Consider the following 19,121-nt stretch of genomic DNA (forward strand, 5'->3'; position numbering starts at 1 on the left):
CTCATAGCTCAGTACCATCCAGGACTGGAGCAACTGAATTACATTCTCTGCCAGGGTTTTGATTACCTCTCGTCGTGGCCTGAAGTGAGAAATGTCCTGCCCACTATCCTTCCCACCCCTCCTACAGTGGTATTCTGCTGTCCACCTAACCTACACAATATACTCATCCACCCCCACACAACCCCTGCTCCCAATCCCTTACCTACATCTACATCTACACCTACATACATACTCCACAATCCATCATACGGTGCGTGGCAGAGAGTACCTCATACCACAACTAGCATCTCCTCTCCCTGTTCCACTCCCAAACAGAACGAGGGAAAAATGACTGCCTATATGCCTCTGTACGAGCCCTAATCTCTCTTATCTTATCAGGAGGTCTTTCCGCGAAATATAAGTTGGCAGCAGTAAAATTGTACTGCAGTCAGCCTCAAATGCCGCTTCTCTAAATTTCCTCAGTAGTGATTCATGAAAAGAACACCTCCTTTTCTCCAAAGACTCCCATCCAAGTTCCTGAAGCATTACCGTAACACTCGTGTGATGATGAAACCTATCAGTAACAAATCTAGCAGCCCACCTCTGAACTGCTTGCATGTCCTCCCTCAATCTGACCTGATAGGGATCCCAGACACTCAAGCAGTACTCAAGAATAGGTCGTATTAGTGTTTTATAAGCGGTCTCCTTTACAGATGAAATTCTACCAATAAACCAAAGACGACTATCCACCTTTCCCACAACTGCCATTACATGCTTGTCCCACTTCATATCACTCTGCAATGTTACACCCAAAAATTTAATCGACATGACTGTGTCAAGCACTACACTACTAATGGAGTATTCAAACATTATGGGATTCTTTTTCCTATTCATCTGCATTAATTTACATTTATCTATTTTTAGAGTTAGCTGTCATTCTTTACACCAATCAAAAATCCTGTCCAAGTCATCTTGTATCCTCCTACAGTCACTCAATGACGACACCTTCCCGTACACCACAGCATCATCAGCAAACAGCCGCACATTGCTATCCACCCTATCCAAAAGATCATTTATGTAGATAGAAAACAACAGCAGACCTACCACACTTCCCTGGGGCACTCCAGATGATACCATCACATCCGATGAACACTCGCCATCGAGGACAATGTACTGGGTTCTATTACTTAAGAAGTCTTCGAGCCACTCACATATTTGGGAACCAATCCCATATGCTCGTACCTTAGTTAGGAGTATGCAGTGAGGCACTGAGTCAAACACTTTCCGGAAGTCAAGGAATATGGCATCCGTCTGATAGCCTTCATCCATGGTTTGCAAGATATCATATGAAAAAAGAGTGAGTTGCATTTCGCAGGAGCGATGCTTTCTAACGCCGTGCTGATGCATGGACAGCAACTTCTCTGTCTCAAGGAAATTCATTATATTTGAACTGAGAATATGTTTGAGAATTCTACAACAAACCAATGTTAAGGATATTGGTCTGTAAATTTTGAGGATCCATCCTTCTACCCTTCTTATATACAAAAGTGACCTGCGCTTTTTTCCAGTTGCATGGATCTTTACGTTGGGCAAGAAATTCGTGATAAATGCAAGCTAAGTAAGGAGCAAATGCAGTAGAGTACTCTCTGTAAAACCGAATTGGAACGCTATCAGGACCTGGCGATTTATTTATTTTCAACCCATTCAGCTGCTTCACAACCCCAGGGATGTCTATCACTATGTCCTCCATACGGGAATCTGTACGAGACTCAAATGGCGGTATGTTTGTATGATCCTCCTGCATGAAAGATTTCTCAAACGCTAAATTTAAAATTTCAGCTTTCGTTTTGCCGTCTTCCGTTGCCAGGCCAGACTGATCAGTGAGTGACTGGATGGAAGCCTTCTACCCACTTACTGATTTTACGTAAGACCAGAATTTCCTTGGGTTTTCAGCAAGATCTTTTGCTAAGGTATGATGGTGGTAGTGGTTGTATGCTTGGCGCATCACTCTTTTTACAGCAGCACAAATCTCTATTAACTTTTGCCTGTCCTCATTTTTCCGAACTTTCATGTACTGCCAGTGCAACTGTCTTTGCTTCCTGAGCATTCTCCGAATTGCACTGTTAAACTACGGTGGGTCTTTTCCATCCGTAACCCACTTTTTCGGCACATATTTCTCCAATGTGTGATTTACAATGTGTTTAAAATTTGCCCATAATTCTTCCACACGCATTGTACCGGAAGTAAATGAAGTCGATTCATTTACTAAGTGGGATGCTAACAACTGCTTATCTGCTCTTTCTAGTAAGAATACTCTCCTAGCCTTCTTGACCGACTTTTTAACTTTCGTAACCATAGTTGTAATGACAACATCATGATCATTAATCCCTGTCTCAACACTGACACCGTCGATGAGGTCTGATCTGTTCATGGCTACCAGATCTAAAATATTTCCATTACGTTGGCTGTCAATTTAGCTGCTCAAGACACTTTTTGGATAATGTGTTCAAAAGTAATTCATGCGATGGCTTGTCTGTACCACCTGTAATGAATCCATAGACATCCCAGTCTATACTAGGTAGGTTGAAGTCACCTCCAACTAATATATCATGATCCGGGTACTTCTGCGATACAATGTGTAGACTCCCTTTGAATGATTCTAGAACTGTCACGGTGGAACCTGGTGACAGAATTAACTTTATTCCTCGTAGCCCTGTTAAACGTGTCTAGATAACTTCACAATCACACACTACTTCAACCTCGGTAGAGACAATATTTTTGTCAACTGCAATGAAGACACCACCTCCTATGGTGTCTAAACTGTCTTTCCGATACACGTTCCAACCCTCACTAAATATTTCAAAACTTCCAATCACAGGGTTCAGCCAGGTCTCAGTCCCAAGAATAATTTGCATGCCACACGCTTCCTGGAGGGCAGTAAATTCAGGAACTGGCTCATACCCCCATAATAGACCTAGATGCAAGACCTGCACCATACATACTGCTACCACCACTTACTCCAGTCCAGTCACTAACATCACCTATCCCTTCAAAGGCAGGGCTACCTGTGAAACCAGTCATGTGATTTACAGGCTAAGCTGCAACCAATGTGCTGCATTCTATGTAGTCATGACAACCAACAAGCTGTCTGTCAACATGAATGGCCACCGACAAACTGTGGCCAAAAAAAAAAAAAAAAAAAAAAAAAAAAAAAAAAACAAGTCAACCATTGTTGTAGAATTTTGGAACATGTTTTTTGCTCGAGTATCATGTCGTTTTTGGAAACTCAGAATCTACTATGTTGGAATCAACATGGATTCAGGAAACAGCGATCGTGTGAGACCCAACTCGCTTTATTTGTTCATGAGACCCAGAAAATATTAGATACAGGCTCCCAGGTAGATGCTATTTTCCTTGACTTCCGGAAGGCGTTCGATACAGTTCCGCACTGTCGCCTGATAAACAAAGTAAGAGCCTACGGAATATCAGACCAGCTGTGTGGCTGGATTGAAGAGTTTTTAGCAAACAGAACACAGCATGTTGTTATCAGTGGAGAGACGTCTACAGACGTTAAAGTAACCTCTGGTGTGCCACAGGGGAGTGTTATGGGACCATTGTTTTTCACAATATATATAAATGACCTAGTAGATAGTGTCAGAAGTTCCATGCGGCTTTTCGCGGATGATGCTGTAATATACAGAGAAGTTGCATCATTAGAGAATTGTAGCGAAATGCAGGAAGATCTGCAGCGGATAGGCACTTGGTGCAGGGAGTGGCAACTGACCCTTAACATAGACAAATGTAATGTATTGCGAATACATAGAAAGAAGGATCCTTTATTGTATGATTATATGATAGCAGAACAAACACTGGTAGCAGTTACTTCTGTAAAATATCTGGGAGTATGCGTGCAGAACGATTTGAAGTGGAATGATCATATAAAATTAATTGTTGGTAAGGCGGGTACCAGGTTGAGATTCATTGGGAGAGTCCTTAGAAAATGTAGTCCATCAACAAAGGAGGTGGCTTACAAAACACTCTTTCGACCTATACTTGAGTATTGCGCATGAGTGTGGGATCCATACCAGATCGGGTTGACGGAGGAGATAGAGAGCATCCAAAGAAGAGCGGCGCGTTAAGTCACAGGGTTATTTGGTAACCGTGATAGCGTTACGGAGATGTTTAACAAACTCAAGTGGCAGACTCTGCAAGAGAGGCGCTCTGCATCGCGGTGTAGCTTGCTCGCCAGGTTTCGAGAGGGTGCGTTTCTGGATGAGGTATCGAATATATTGCTTCCACCTACTTATACCTCCCGAGGAGATCACGAATGTAAAATTAGAGAGATTAGAGCGCGCACGGAGGCTTTCAGACAGTCGTTCTTCCCGCGAATCATACGCGACTGGAACAGGAAAGGGAGGTAATGACAATGGCACGTAAAGTGCCCTCCGCCACACACCGTTGGGTGGCTTGCAGAGTATAAATGTAGATGTAAATGTAGATGTTTTGCTGAACACACTGCCAAACATGATATCCCTCGTCTCAATGACTGCTTCACAGTCAATGCCATATGGATCCTTCCCACAAACACCAGATTTTCTGAATTGCACAGTTGGGAATTTTCCCTGGAATACATCTTACATTCCCGTAACTCTCCTGGCCTCAACCTTCGATAGTCACTGTCCTCACCCATCTAGCCCCTTCCCTGTTCCCATTCCAGCACTGCACAGCTGTCATTTCACCACCACATCCTGTCTTTTAATTTCTTTTTATTTCTCCCCTCTCCGCTACTTACCCCCCCCCCCCCAAATCTTCTCTCCTGCCCTCCATCTAAACTGCAAAGCACTTCACTGTCCAACACCCCCACCATACTATCCCTCCCCCTCCCCAGCCCAGCCTCCTCCTTACCCCCACCCAGTCACCACTCCCATCAGCCACGGGTGCTGCTGCTTGCATTGTGGTTTCAGTTGTCTGAGACTGCAGACATGTGTGCAAGTTGTGTCTGCGTGAGTGAGTGTGCTCATGTGTGTGTGTGTGTGTGTGTGTGTGTGTGTGTGTGTGTGTGTGTCTATTGCTGACAAAGGCATTAATGGCTAAAAGCTATAATAGTGTGACTCTTTTTTTTGTAGCTATTGTGATTCAGCATCTCTGCTATATGGTAAGTAGCAATTTTCCTTCTCTAATACTGTTACATTCCATCCTGGATTTTCCATTGTTTGATTTTTGCCTGAAGGCTTTTCTTCAATCTAACCCTGTGCTGTTTTCCTTTTTACTACTTTCCTTTGTATAACTATACTCAATGTTTTTCCTTCTTTCTTTTCATTCCTGTGTTTCTCTTGTTGCCTTACAAACTGCACTGCGTGCTCTGCTTAGGAGCCACACTGTATCAACCATGTCAGCCACACACAACAGACAGCCTCAAGACCACGCTGATTGTTGGTGTAGCATCTTATGTCCCACATTACTCCCACTGATAGAATTAACCCTATACTTTCAAACTAATCATTCTCCCTGCATCAGCCTCCCCCCCCCCCCCCCTGCAACTTTCCGGTTCCACACTATCTTGTATCTCTACCTACGAATCCCTCCTCACCCCCCACACTTTCTCCATTCTATTCCTGTTCACACCCACAAACTCCATCTCATCCAGTCACAATGTCGTCCTCCTTCTTCACGCTTATCTGCCATCATACCTGCTACCCACAGTAATATACATACATTTATGAATTATTAGTTATTCTCTACTTTGATCATTGTAGTTTCTCATCAACTTTAGTGAGTTTACGCCTTCCACTGTCATTGTCTTCCTCAGATTTCATCTCGTTTTTTTCCCATGTGCATCCATTTCGTCCATTTCATCCTTTTTGTGATTTTTCGCAGGTATTTGGGTGTATTTTTGCGTAATTTTTCGGGCGTAATTCTACTTATTTTACGTAATTTTTTGCATTTTTTTTTACACCACCATGGATCCTGGCTCATTCCATCTGCATCAATACAGAAAAGTTTCCTTATCCCTAACCATATCCCTGTCCCACAAACTGTTCCTGCCTTGTTGCTTGTCTCTCGAAATCCCCCCAATGACCTTACCATCAAATTACCCATCTCTGGTTGCCACCCCTCCTTCCACAACGACCTCCACCTGTCCAGATTTTGCCAGTCCTTAGCCCTCACCAACATAGTCCTGCAAAACCACATCAGCCAAACCCAATCCTCCTTGCAATAACTTCTCTCCATATGCAAAATTCTCCTGCTATGTAATCCCTGGAACCCATAACACACACTGAAACTCTTGCCCTGCAGGAACTTGAGCAACATTCACAACGCCACCTCAAAAAGCTCTCCATCCAGCTCACTTCCTATTCCCACTCCACCACCTCTACAACAACCTCCAAACCTCCCCCATATCCACTAATAGCTAGCCGGCACAGTAGCTCAGCGTGTTCGGTCAGAGAGTCGGTTGGCCTCTAAAATAAAAAACTGAGTGGAAGGATCAACCACCAAACTTGAACAGGATGTCTTGTGACGTCGGCAACGACCAAACACAACAGGGGGGGGGGGGGGAAGAGAGAGAGAGAGACCAAACACAACGGGGGGGGGGGGGGGGACTACACTTGCCCCACCCTCCAAAACTCCCTCCCACCTCCACATAGAACCCACAACCTAAACAGACCCACAACACAGTCATGAACCTTTCCTCCAGAAGCCTTAGTCCCACAGAAATATAAATCCTTTCCAAAGGCCTCACCTTTTGCCCCACTCCCAAATTCAATCATGCAGAACTTGGTTGAAGACCTTCTGTCCTTCTCCCGGGAGTCCTGGTCCCTACAGTTGAAACACTTTTTCGCCCCCAACCCGACCAATCAGACTCAACCAAACACCAATACTGAACCTTGCCTAACTCAGTTCACTCCTCTATCCAATCGTGATCCACCCCCTGTGCCTCCAAACCACCCACTGTTAACTATCCAGAATTTCTTAACCTCGAACCTTGCCTCACCATCATTCCCAAAACCCCTCAACATGCAAACTAACCTTACATCTGCAGAAAGAGCCACAGTCCACCATCTAAAAACTGATCCTGACCTTATAATCCTACCTGCAGACAAAAACTCCACCACAGTTGTTTTGAACTGCAAGGATTACCTGGCGGAAGGACTCTGTCAGCTGCCAGATACTTCCACCTACAAAACTTGCCACAGTGACCCCATTCCAGTACCCAGCAGTATCTCCAGTCACTACTCAAATCATTAGGCCCATCCCAGAACCTCTCCCCAGAGTCCGTCTCTCTACTTACCCCTACCACTCCCCGCACTCCCACTTTCTACATGCTTCCCAAAGTCCATAAACACAACCACCCAGGGTGACCCATTGTGGCCGGCTGCTGTGCCCCTACTGATAGAATCTCTGCTCTTGTAGACTAACACCTTCAACCTATTCAAAAAATGGTTCTGAGCACTATGGGACTCAACTGCTGTGGTCATAAGTCCCCTAGAACTTAGAACTACTTAAACCTAACTAACCTAAGGACAGCACACAACACCCAGCCATCACGAGGCAGAGAAAATCCCTGACCCCGCCGGGAATCGAACCCGGGCGTGGGAAGCGAGAACGCTACCGCACGACCACGAGATGCGGGCCCCTTCAACCTATTACCCGGAACCTGTCCTCCTATATAAAAGATGCCAACCATTTCCTCCACCGACTCTATAGTTCCTGTCCGTTTACCACACGATGCCCTGCTCATCACTATTGATACCACCGCCCTGAACATTAACATTCTCACTGCCCATTGCCTTACTACTATTGAACACTAACTTTCCAGATGCCCTAAGGATTCCAAACCAACAACCTCCTTCCTACTCGCCATGACCAACTATATTCTCACCCAGAATTACTTTTCCTTTGAAGGCATTACCTACAAACAAATCCAGGGTATGGCTATGGGCACCTGCATGGCTCCATCCTATGCCAAACTTTCCATGGGACATTTAGAGGAATCCTTCCTAGAAACCCAGAATCCTAAACCTCGTGCCTGGTTCAGATTCGTTGATGACATCTTTGCTATCTCGACTGAAGGTTTGGACACCCTATCCACATTCCTCCAGAACATCAACAACTTCTCCCCCATTTGCTTCACCTGGTCCTATTCAACCCAACAAGCCACCTTCGTAGATGTTGACCTCCACCTCAGAGATGGCTACATTAGTACCTCCATCAATATTAAACCTACTAACCACCAGCAATAACTCCACTTCAACAGTTGCCACCAATTCCATACCAAGAAGTCCCTTCCGTACAGCCTAGCCACCTATGACCTGCATTTTGCAGGAGCGATGCTTTCTATAGCCATGCTGATGCATGGACAGCAACTTCTCTGTCTCAAGGAAATTCATTATATTTGAACTGAGAATATGTTTGAGAATCCTACAACAAACCAATGTTAAGGATATTGGTCTGCAAATTTTGAGGATCCGTCCTTCTACCCTTCTTATATACAAGTGTCACCTGCGCTTTTTTCCAGTTGCATGGGACTTTACGTTGGGCAAGAAATTCGTGATAAATGGTCATTGCATCTACAGTGACAAGAAGTCCCTTTAAAAATATACCGAGGGTCTCACTGAAGCCATCACTGACCATAATTATCCTCCCAATCTTGTACAAAAACAAATCTCCCATGCCTTATCTTCCCAGTCTCCCACCACCTCCCAAAGTCTCACAGTCTGGCCACAGAGGAGCATTCCCCTCGTAACTCAGTACCATCTGGGACTGGAGCAACTGAATTACATTCTCTGCCAGGGTTTTGATTACCTCTCGTCGTGCCCTGAAATGAGAAATTTTCTTGCCCACTATACTTCCCACCCTCCTACAGTGATATTCTGCCATCCACCAAACCTACACAATATACTCATCCATCCTTACAGAACCCCTGCTCCCAGTCCCTTACCTCATGCCTCATACCCATGTAATAGACTTAGATGCAAGACCTATTAATGGATATTTTTTTAGTGTTTCAAGTACATGTATTTTGCTAATTGAAAATAATAAGTAACTCATTATTATGATACAAAATTATTAAAATAATGATTATCTGTAAAGAAATGGTTAAAACAACATTTTTCTTATACTATACACATAAAATGAACAAAATTTCTGCACATAATATGCACCATGGGAAAAACAATATGAAACAAAATTCAGCAAGATTTTCTACAAACATTCAGATTGATATAAGATATATTTCAGTTGAGTACATACTAGTCACTGCAGCTTGATTGTGTTTTTTCTCAAGTGGAGATTGCAATTTTATTTATTCAAAAGAACTATATCTGAAAATCTTCTCGCAAATTTCTTCCAATGTCAGAAGTCATATCTGCTGCTTCACTATATCTGTGCCATTGAGTCCTCTAGGATCGGTGGTTGAATAATAATGTATTACTTATTATTTTCAATTAATAAAATACACACTTGTGAAGCAGTGAACTGAAAAACAAAATAACTGTTAATGTAAAATGTAAAATAACTCTTTAAAACAAGAAACAAACGCAAGCAAAATAAATAATTAGAATAATAATGAATATTTAGATACTTGTATGAGGTATGTTGGGAATACCCCAAAGAATAATATGCCAAATTACCTTCCTAGGTGTTAAAGGTGAAATTGGGCACAAATAAAACATTCACATAGCATTATTTTTCCTCCCTCTAAATACCCAGCAAGTTTCACCAAGATTGTTTATTTATAGTTGGAAATGTACCCTTGTGAGTCAAATGCCTTTCAGAAATCAAGAAACATTGCTTCCATTTCATTGCTGGGTCCACATTTTTCACCATTTCTTCTGAGGATAAGTCAAGTTGGGTTTCATGGCCTTGATGTTTTGAGAATCCGTGTTGACTGGTGTGGAGGAGGTCATTCTCTTCAAGATACAAAATTGGGTTTCACGTGATTGATGTTTTGAGAATCTGTGTTGACTGGTGTGGAGGAGGTCATTCTCTTCAAGATACCACATTACATTTGAGCTCATAATGTGTTCTTAGATTTGATAACAAATGGACATCAAAGATATTGGATGGTAGTTTTGTGACTCACTTCTGATCCCCTTCTTGTAGGTGTGTGGCATGTTTTCTTTCATCCACAGGACACAGCTTTTTGTTTGAGAGATCTTAAATATGTTGTGGTTAAAAGAGGTGATGATGATGACGTTTGGCTTATGGGACACTCAACGGCATGGTCATCAGTGCCACTTAAAAGAGGGAATAACTCAGTTGCAAATTTGGTGTAGACTGTGACAGAGATTCCATCAGGCCCTGTAACTTTAATCAGTTTTAAAGCTTCCAGCTTTTTCTCGATGCCATGACACAAATATCAGTTTTATTCATCTTTGCAGTGGTATGAGAAATAAAATAGGGCAATAATTCTGGGTTTTCCCCTGTAAAGTAGGACTTGAAAACTAAGTTAACCATTATTCTCTCTCTCACTCCCCCTTTTAAAAAAAAATCCCCTCTGTTTCAGTTTGTGTATCATAAATAAAATGCCTCAAACAGAAGCTATTTGGACAGTGCTTCAACTTGAGCAGACCTCTGATAATAGTTTTGGCTATGTCAGAAAGTAGAATGGTTTGCTGAAGGGAACATTTGAATATGGAAAGAGGGGAGATAGAATGGAACACCAAGTAAGGAAAGATTAAGAACGTTATAACCAAAGTGTGAAAGAAGACAATCACCAAATAAAGATATCCTTCTCAGCCCATCCCCCTCACCATAATCTTCATCTGGCAGGGGGGGGGGGGGGGGGAAGGGGGCTTTGAGAGTGACGGGGATGAGAAGGAGAGGGGGGGAGGGGGAGGATGTGTAACGCATCACTGGTAGGCCAGAGGACAGATATGTTCGTCAATCTTACTGAATGGGCACTGTCAGCTTCATCTCCACAAGCCCCAAGTATTGGCTCCAACATCCTACCAAGGAGAGTGTACCAATACAAATAGTACCTCCTGTCTGATATATGAATAGAATGTGAAATGTAACAAGGTGGAATTGCTCCTCTACTGTTTTTTAGATGCAGCAGACATAACCTGGTACTTGATTTACTTGAAATGCCAAAACTCCTATCTGACTGATTGACTGACTCCATCCAAGCAGGCTTTGAAGGTCCAGTGGTACCAACTAACCATAACTCCATAAACATAATTTGATGCAGATATGGAGAGGCATGTGGTCAGCACACTGCTCTCCCAGCTGTTGTCAGTTATTGTGATGAGAGCCACTATTTCTCAATCAAGTATCTCCTCAGTTAGCTTCATAAGGGCTGAAAGCACTCAGCATGCCAACAGCATTTCGCAGACCCAGACGGTCACCCACCCAAGAGCTAGCCAAGCTCGATAGTGCTTAACTTCATTGATCTGACAGGAACCAGTGTTACCACTGCAGCAAGGTCATTGGCAGAATTCCCATCTAGGCAGTTATTTATTATAACACACAATTCATAAGATTATTTGAGTGCTGCTAATTTTCCTGGTGTAGGTAATTTTCCAAAAAAGAGAAGTGCGTAATTAAAGTTGTTCAAATATCAAGTGATTTTATCAATGGTATGAGCTAATAACCATTTATTTACAAAATACCAAGTTCATTGGGTAGCTCTATTTTCATTCTTTCCAAGAATTAGCTCATATATTCTGAAAAGTAATTAATTAAGATGTTATTAGTAATTAAAACTCCAACCCACCTAGAACGACTTCCATTTTTGAACTGTTATGCTTTTTTAATTACCATATCTGATGTTACACTTTTGTTGCTCTAGTTTTTTGAATGAGATAGTATACAGGATTAGCCAAATAAGCCAAGAGTTTAAAAAATTGTATAAATAACCCATTCAACAAAGACCAAAAAAGATAGATTACGGAAGACTAATATTTTAGTTGCAAATTTTTGCACAATGCTAGGAGGGAGTGTCCTGAATAGCACACTAAAAATCTTCACCAGTGTGGTACCAGCATTGGAGTGGGAGTGTTTAAAGGATACTTTTTCGTGTTTTTCTTGAATAACTCAAAAACTACAGTTTCTAGTGTCACTGTTTCCCAGTACAAATTAAACTAAATTAAATTTGTTACAGAAAAGGTCCTATTCATTTTTTCTCTATGACTAATAGTTTCCATATTCAGGAGCAGAAAAATCACAGATTTCTCTAAATATTGTTCAACTGTATAAAATTAATGTGTTTATTTAAATGAAATGGGTTAAAAACAAATATTAAATATAAGTACCACATCTTAAGTGCAGTAGAACCATAGTGAGGGACAAATTGTGTTCTGGGGGTGTAGCAGGGTGAGCAGGATGAATGGTGCAGGAGGGAAGGGGGTTTATGTGATGTAGAAGTGCAAGGGAAAGTAGGTCACCAGATTGTGTTTCTTGCACTTCCCTCCTTCATAGGTCCGTGAACTGAAGGTTGACCACCTGATTCCCCACTTTGTATACAAAAGTACGTCAGGAGAAGCAACTATAGTGTGTTTCACAAAGCTATACAGACCATCCACAGTGTGCCTTATGAATCACTAGTGACAGAGTGCACAGACATGCCCAGGGAGTGTTCATTTTGCACAAAATGTGTTAACACTACATGGAATGCAGATATGAGTTACTAATAACACTGATGCAGGTAATGCATATGAACAGAATGCACATAAACCTCTGCACACTGATAGACAAGAAATTGATTCTTAGCCATCCTGGAGGGCAGCTGTAGTGTCCAGGAAAGACAACTTCTCCCACCAATAACACTGATCACTTTTCAGTTTACAGACAGACTATATCACCCAAGCATATCCTCTCCAGTTCTCTTATGTGAGTAAAGAAAACGACTTCACTGAGCACATATTTATCAGGACGTACATTCTAACTAAAGACATTGAATACCTCAAAAACTACAGGTCGTATCAAGGAAAGTATAGTTCCAATTTGTTTGTCTCACAGGATGGCATCCAATGATACCACACTCGACCTGCCATCCCATCCCATGAATGGGTGGTAGGGGCGGGGGGGGGGGGGGGTTAACTTTGAAATCTTCAATGAGAACCCCCATTTCTAATTGCAGGTTATGAGGTTTCCAATTAGAATTTATGAAATACTGACCTCTCCTATCCTCAGAGCATGGAGGTGGGGTCTCACATGCCATTGGATACTCAAGGGCCATTGAATTGCATGTCATAAATTATGATTGTGTGCCCATTTCTATTCCTCTGATTACAGTGTCATCTGTGGCAAATTGAAGTAAATGCTTCAGACAAAACATATATAGATTTTTCTGTAGAATCGTAATCTACAATAAAAAATGGGGGTTCCTGCTGAAGATTTCAAAGCTGCTCCCTGACACCTGATCACTGTTTTTGACTTGATGTGTAGTTTTTGAGATATTTCAATGTCTTCAGTTAAAATGAACATGCTGTATAGTGGAGTTATTTTCAGTTTATTAATTATTATTTATTTTCAGTTGTTAAGTGAGCTACTATGTAAAATATGTTTGTATGTGTTTAATCTGTAAGTATGATGTTGTCAATAACCTTTGTACTTTTGGTGAGAAAGGGATTGAATTGGTAAATGTGGCACAACATATTGTAAAGCCATGTAATTATGTATTAGTCACTTGGCAGAGAATTAACAAATGACCAAAAAGTTACTGCTCTTCTCTTGCCATTGTGTTATTGGTAGACTGCATAAATCTTTCCCATTCAAGAACTGCTGGCACTTGTAAAGTGGTCTGCACTGAGAGGAGCCACTGAACACATATCCACAGTATATCTTCCAAGATGGATGTGAATATGTCAGATGGAATGGGACTGATAATGTTAAAGTTTAGAACATTAATCTGTTCCATTGCATTACTTGACTTACACTGAAATATCTGAAATTTTATAACACCTGGGTGACCTACTTCTGCTGTAGAGAGAGATAGCTGAAGCCTCAGGGTCTCTTCAGATTTTGGGAGAGTTTAGGCTGAGGTGACACATTTGATACCCATTATGCTGCAAAAATATTTCAGACAATGATAGTAGAGACAATGAAATCTACATCATGGAATATATACTGACAGTAAGTTACTCTTGGAAAAGGCTCTTCAGTGTGGTAGACAGTTGATGGTGCCATTTTTTGACCTTTCCCACTTAACAACTGCAAAGAAGTACTTAGTAAACAGAAAATCGCTTTATAAACATGAACTCAGTATAGTTATTTTGTCTACTCCTGTAAGACAAATAGACAGGAAATTCTGAGGGGGTATAGACTGTCTGTAAACTGGAAAACAAGCACTGCTCATGGTGGAGAAAGTTGTCTTTCCCAGAAGAACACAACAGCTGCCATACAGACTTACTAAGAATCAAAGCAGTGAAGAACTGTGTGCTGAGATTTATGTAGATTCTGTCCATACACATTACCTGCATTCATGTTATTAGTAATTCAGACCTGCATTCCATGCAGCATTAATGCATTTTGCATAAAATAAACACTCCCCGGGCATGTCTGCACACAATGTGGCCAATTATTCATAAGGCCCACTGTGGAGGGCCCATGTGAAACACCCTGTAGTTGCTTCTTGTAGCGTAATGGGGTAGACAGAGTGGGCAGTCTCCTGCTTGACCTTCAGTTTGCAGACCTATGAAGGAGGGAAGTGCATGAAGGCAAATCTGGTGACCTACCTTCCATAGCCATGATTCATCTCTTTATATGGTTCTGCTGTGCTTAGATGTGGTGATCACATTTTATGTTTTGTGTTTTAACTCATTACACTGAAAGACAGACATTAATTTTTTGTCACTAGAACAATATTTTGAACAACCTGTGATTCTTCCTACTACTACTACTACTACTACTACTACCAAACAGGGTGATTTTTGAAACTTCAGACAATGGTCCCAACTTCAATTCCTGGTCCAGCATACAATTATAATCTGCCAGAAAGTTTAAAAAATTATCCTGTTGGCATATTGTGTGACCTTTCCAAAACTTTGACTGTGTGTAACTCAAAATTACACTTGGAACTGCTTCACCCAAGAGGCTCATGGTTCTCTCATGAGTTCGTGTGTGGCACACAAGGTGCCCCAAGCTATTGTAACCAATTCTTCCTTCCCTAACTTCATTTCCTTCCCCATACCACTCTATTCCTATCCTCACTCTTCCCCCTCTGTCCCCTCCTTCCCTTCTCTTGGTGTTCTTACTTATTCCAATCTGGCTATCCAACTGGTTACTTGTATTCCTTCCAGTTTTTGTCCCCTTGCCTTTTCTTTATCATCCCTCCTTTTTTATGTTTCTGGTCCCCCTTTGGGGTTGGACCCCCACTTCTAAATTTTCTCTCTGCAGGGTGAGCCATTTGGGGAAGATCTCCCACCCTAGCATCTACAGTCTGGATACCTCTCCCCCCTCCTTCCCCTCTTCTTCCCTCACCATAGCTTCTCTTTGCTCCACTAGGTCACCAGCATGTGTAGCCAGTCCATGGGGTGAGAGTGCTATGCACCAATCTGGCTGAGCCCTCTGACAACACAAGATATCACACTTCTGATACTTGAGCTGTTGCCTCCCCATGTATGTTTAGGAGTGGTTGCTTGTCATTCTGGAGCATCAGAATTCCTGGCAAAGGTCATCATGCCAGACAGCACTTGCTGTGGCTGGGTGGGGCCCATGGAGAGAGCTCCTGATTGGAATAAGTGGGAACACTTTATCTTCTCCCTAGCTTCTCCTGTCCCTTTGTCATGGGTGTGGGCCACACTCCACAACCCCCAAGATTGACAATGACAGTTTTCCATCCTGGGTCTTGCCCTTCTGGATGGCCTTTATACAGATTTATTAGTTCTCACAGAACATCTTACAACCCATTTTGTGATGACATCAGCATCGCAGTCTCCTATACAGCCACCTTCCTCTTCTGGAAACAACAGACTGAAGCTTCCCACTTATGTTTTACCCCTTGTCCAGTGGAATCCTCCAGTGTACCTTTTACTGATCTTCCTCTGGCCCTCTCTTTCTCCCATAATTCAGTACAACTAATTCATAACAAAATAGATTTGTGTTATGCAGTTTCAAAGAAGCAATAAAGTCTGACTAGCACCAGAAATAGACATTAATGGTTATGGACTAAATAAGACATTGTACATAAAATTTTCTGGGCCTCAATTGAATAATAAGTTAAAGTGTCATCAGTTCACACATAAAGTAATCAAGGAGTGTGTTCTATTTCCTCATGGAAGTATCTCTCATTGTGTTGACCTAAAGACAAGACTGTTGGCTTCTTATGCACTTTTTCACTCCTTGGTGTCTCATGGAATTACCTTCTAGTATAGTGCACATAAAATAAATTTATTATTTATTCAGCAGACAAGAACTATAAGAATATTATGTAGAGTGTATACCAGACATCTTGCATAGGTCTTGTGAAATATCTTGGAATTCTTAAAATAACTTTCCAGCACATTTACTCCTTCATGGTTTTTTGTTTTGTTTTGATAATAAAAATCAGTTGCATCTCAGCTTTGAGTGGTAAAACACAGTACTAGTCACAAAAATTATGTCCATATAGGTTTTGTCTCCAAGTCTATCAATTAGAAAGATGTTATTCACTGTTGTCAAAAGTAATCAACAATGTTCCATGTAAAATAAAACAATATTTTGGGAATTGCTTTCCACTACATGACAAGTACTAGTGTACTGGAAATAAACATCTGTATTTTCAGATGTGAGTAAATATTTTCTTTGAAACTCATCATTGTAGTCAAGTACTTATTAAGGAGACAAGTGGCAGCTGTTTAATATAATTGAGGAAGCAGCATCTTACTTACCTAAGAAATAACTTTCTTTTAAATTTTCTAGGTTAAAGTTAGCTCACATAACCAAAAATAGTATTATGCAGTTTAGTAATGATTTATTATGAATGGAATCTGCTGATTAATTTTTCATGATTTACTTATCTTTTTTTAATGTATACCTTAACTTGCTCTCCATCCCTGAAGGTTCTCCTTCTTGATGGAATCTATTGTATTGTATTGTATTGTATATCTGTGGAGCACAGTGAACAAATAAGTATATGTAATCCTCCCAGCTTCAATCTCTGCTAGTTCCTGTACCCCATTTGCTCTTCCTCCCATTTCCTCTCTTCTTCTCATCCCATTTCAGCTCCTGCTCCACTCAGCCCATCCCACACACCCACCCTATCCCTCTTGCACACAATATTGGTCCTTTTTTTTCATCTGTCCCCTACTTTTGAACCTTTTCTATCCATTTTTGTTTCTGTTACTGTGTGTTCTTCCCTTTTTCCCTATGTTTTTCCAGCACAACTTACCCTTTTTTTACTGCCCATCCCACCAGAACTTGCTTCACACTCCAGTCAGTCTCAGATCAGGAGACTGAATTTTCTGTTTGTGTGAGAGATGGGTTTTGTTAGTCAACAATGAAATTTATAGTTCAATTTTGCCACATTTTTTTACATGCCTGTTCATTGGCCAGCACCTTTAAAAAATCATTTAAATATGAATTCACAGTAGAAAAAGAGAGGATAAACCTTCACATTTTGTTAAGATTTAGTTTCAAATTTTGTGATAAATAATAATCATAAGAAGTTAGTGATTTCTGAAATTTTGGAAGAATCTAATTGTCAGTTGCTGCAATATGAACATTCATAACTGGGCTTGAGAATACTGACATAAATTTGTTAATTATATTTAGTAAGTTAAAATTCTATACTGTGCTGTGGTACATACCTTTAGGAACACTGTGATATCAAGCACAACTGATAAGCATGCCTCCTTTTTTAATTTAAAGCTCATTTATGAGTATGTCCTTCTGCCAATCCTTCTACATTTGGAAATACAGTTTTCAGCCCTTCAAACTATTCCATTTTCATTTAATAACTCAAAAAAGTTTGTATAGTTAATTACCTGAAATAAGAAGACAGAGAGGAATGTGGAAAATTATTTGAGGATAAGGAAAGTTGGTCTTAGTTGTAGCAGAGATACAATGGACAGGAAAGGAGAAGTAACAAAAATGGTCTTATAATACCTTATATTTAAATACCAAAGTACTAATAACAATAAGCTGCCAGCATTTGATAATTGCATATACCCACCAAACAGCAAAGTAAAAATGGAGACAGATCTTAGATAATATTAATAGGCTGTGGCACTTGGCCATTTCGCCTGATGCTGATAGAGACCATTAATGGCAGGACTGATGAGCAAAACATGAGACCTGATTTACTCTATAAAGTTGGTCATACAGTAGACCATAGATAGACAGTATGTTTGAATGAAGCCTCTACTAATTATCTATCAGCAGTGTAATGATAACAACACTAGCTAGCATTCTTGTTATAATACTGTTATTTTCTGGCTATTATTAATTTTGACTTTTACTTCTGGTTGTGAAATGGCTACAGTTGGTTCTGTTACTTCATATCCTAAAAACAACCTGGTACAAATAGTGGCATTTAATGTATTCTTACCCAACATCTGTTATGAACTCAGTGGTGCAAAAGCAGTCTTGTTGTCCTCAACAGGCTTATACTCAGCAACTGCTGCCTACATTACAAGCTCAGTGATTGTGTCTGCTTGGCACAATAGATAGGTTGATGAGAGGTAAAACTGAAAAAGTATTCTTGAAACGTAGACAAAAAATGAAATATAATGCTGGAGAACTATTTAAAAGTTTGAAGTGAGGAAGCAGTGCAAAAAATAAGACAGGGCAGGAGGGGTGATAAAGGCAAAGAGTGTAAGAAATTATCAAACAATAAGCATAAAGTTTCTATACACTATTTTCTTAACTTTTCCTCTGTTTTACATTCTACACCTATACCACTGTCTACATGCATACTCTGAAGACCTCTATGAGGTGTATTCCAGAGGGGACTTACCAAAGCATGGTTTCCAGTGTGCATCTATAATTAATCTAATCTTGGCTTCACAATCCCTATTGTGGTGATATGTAGGGAGATATTGTGTACTCTTACATTCTTTATTCACTACTGGTTTGTCTGTCTCTTATTGTCAGTTTTTAAAGTAATAAACCCTGCAGTAGATTTGGATCTTTCCCTTATGTTTCTCTCTGTCAAAAGAACTACCTCCCTAATTGTTGTCATTTGTATGTCCATCTGGTATAATCCAATTCTTACTGCTACA

The 19,121-nt window shown here is 40.9% G+C and overlaps 1 protein-coding gene across 1 annotated transcript in view; it reads left to right on the forward strand.

Annotated features, from left to right (window-relative positions):
* LOC126188637 (2-amino-3-ketobutyrate coenzyme A ligase, mitochondrial-like) overlaps positions 1–19,121 on the forward strand; it is a 173,693-nt gene that overhangs the window by 17,689 nt on the left and 136,883 nt on the right. The gene's annotated exons all lie outside the window — the stretch shown is intronic.

This window comes from Schistocerca cancellata, chromosome 5 (assembly GCF_023864275.1).
Source record: "Schistocerca cancellata isolate TAMUIC-IGC-003103 chromosome 5, iqSchCanc2.1, whole genome shotgun sequence".
In the NCBI taxonomy this organism is placed as follows: Eukaryota; Metazoa; Arthropoda; class Insecta; order Orthoptera; family Acrididae; genus Schistocerca; species Schistocerca cancellata.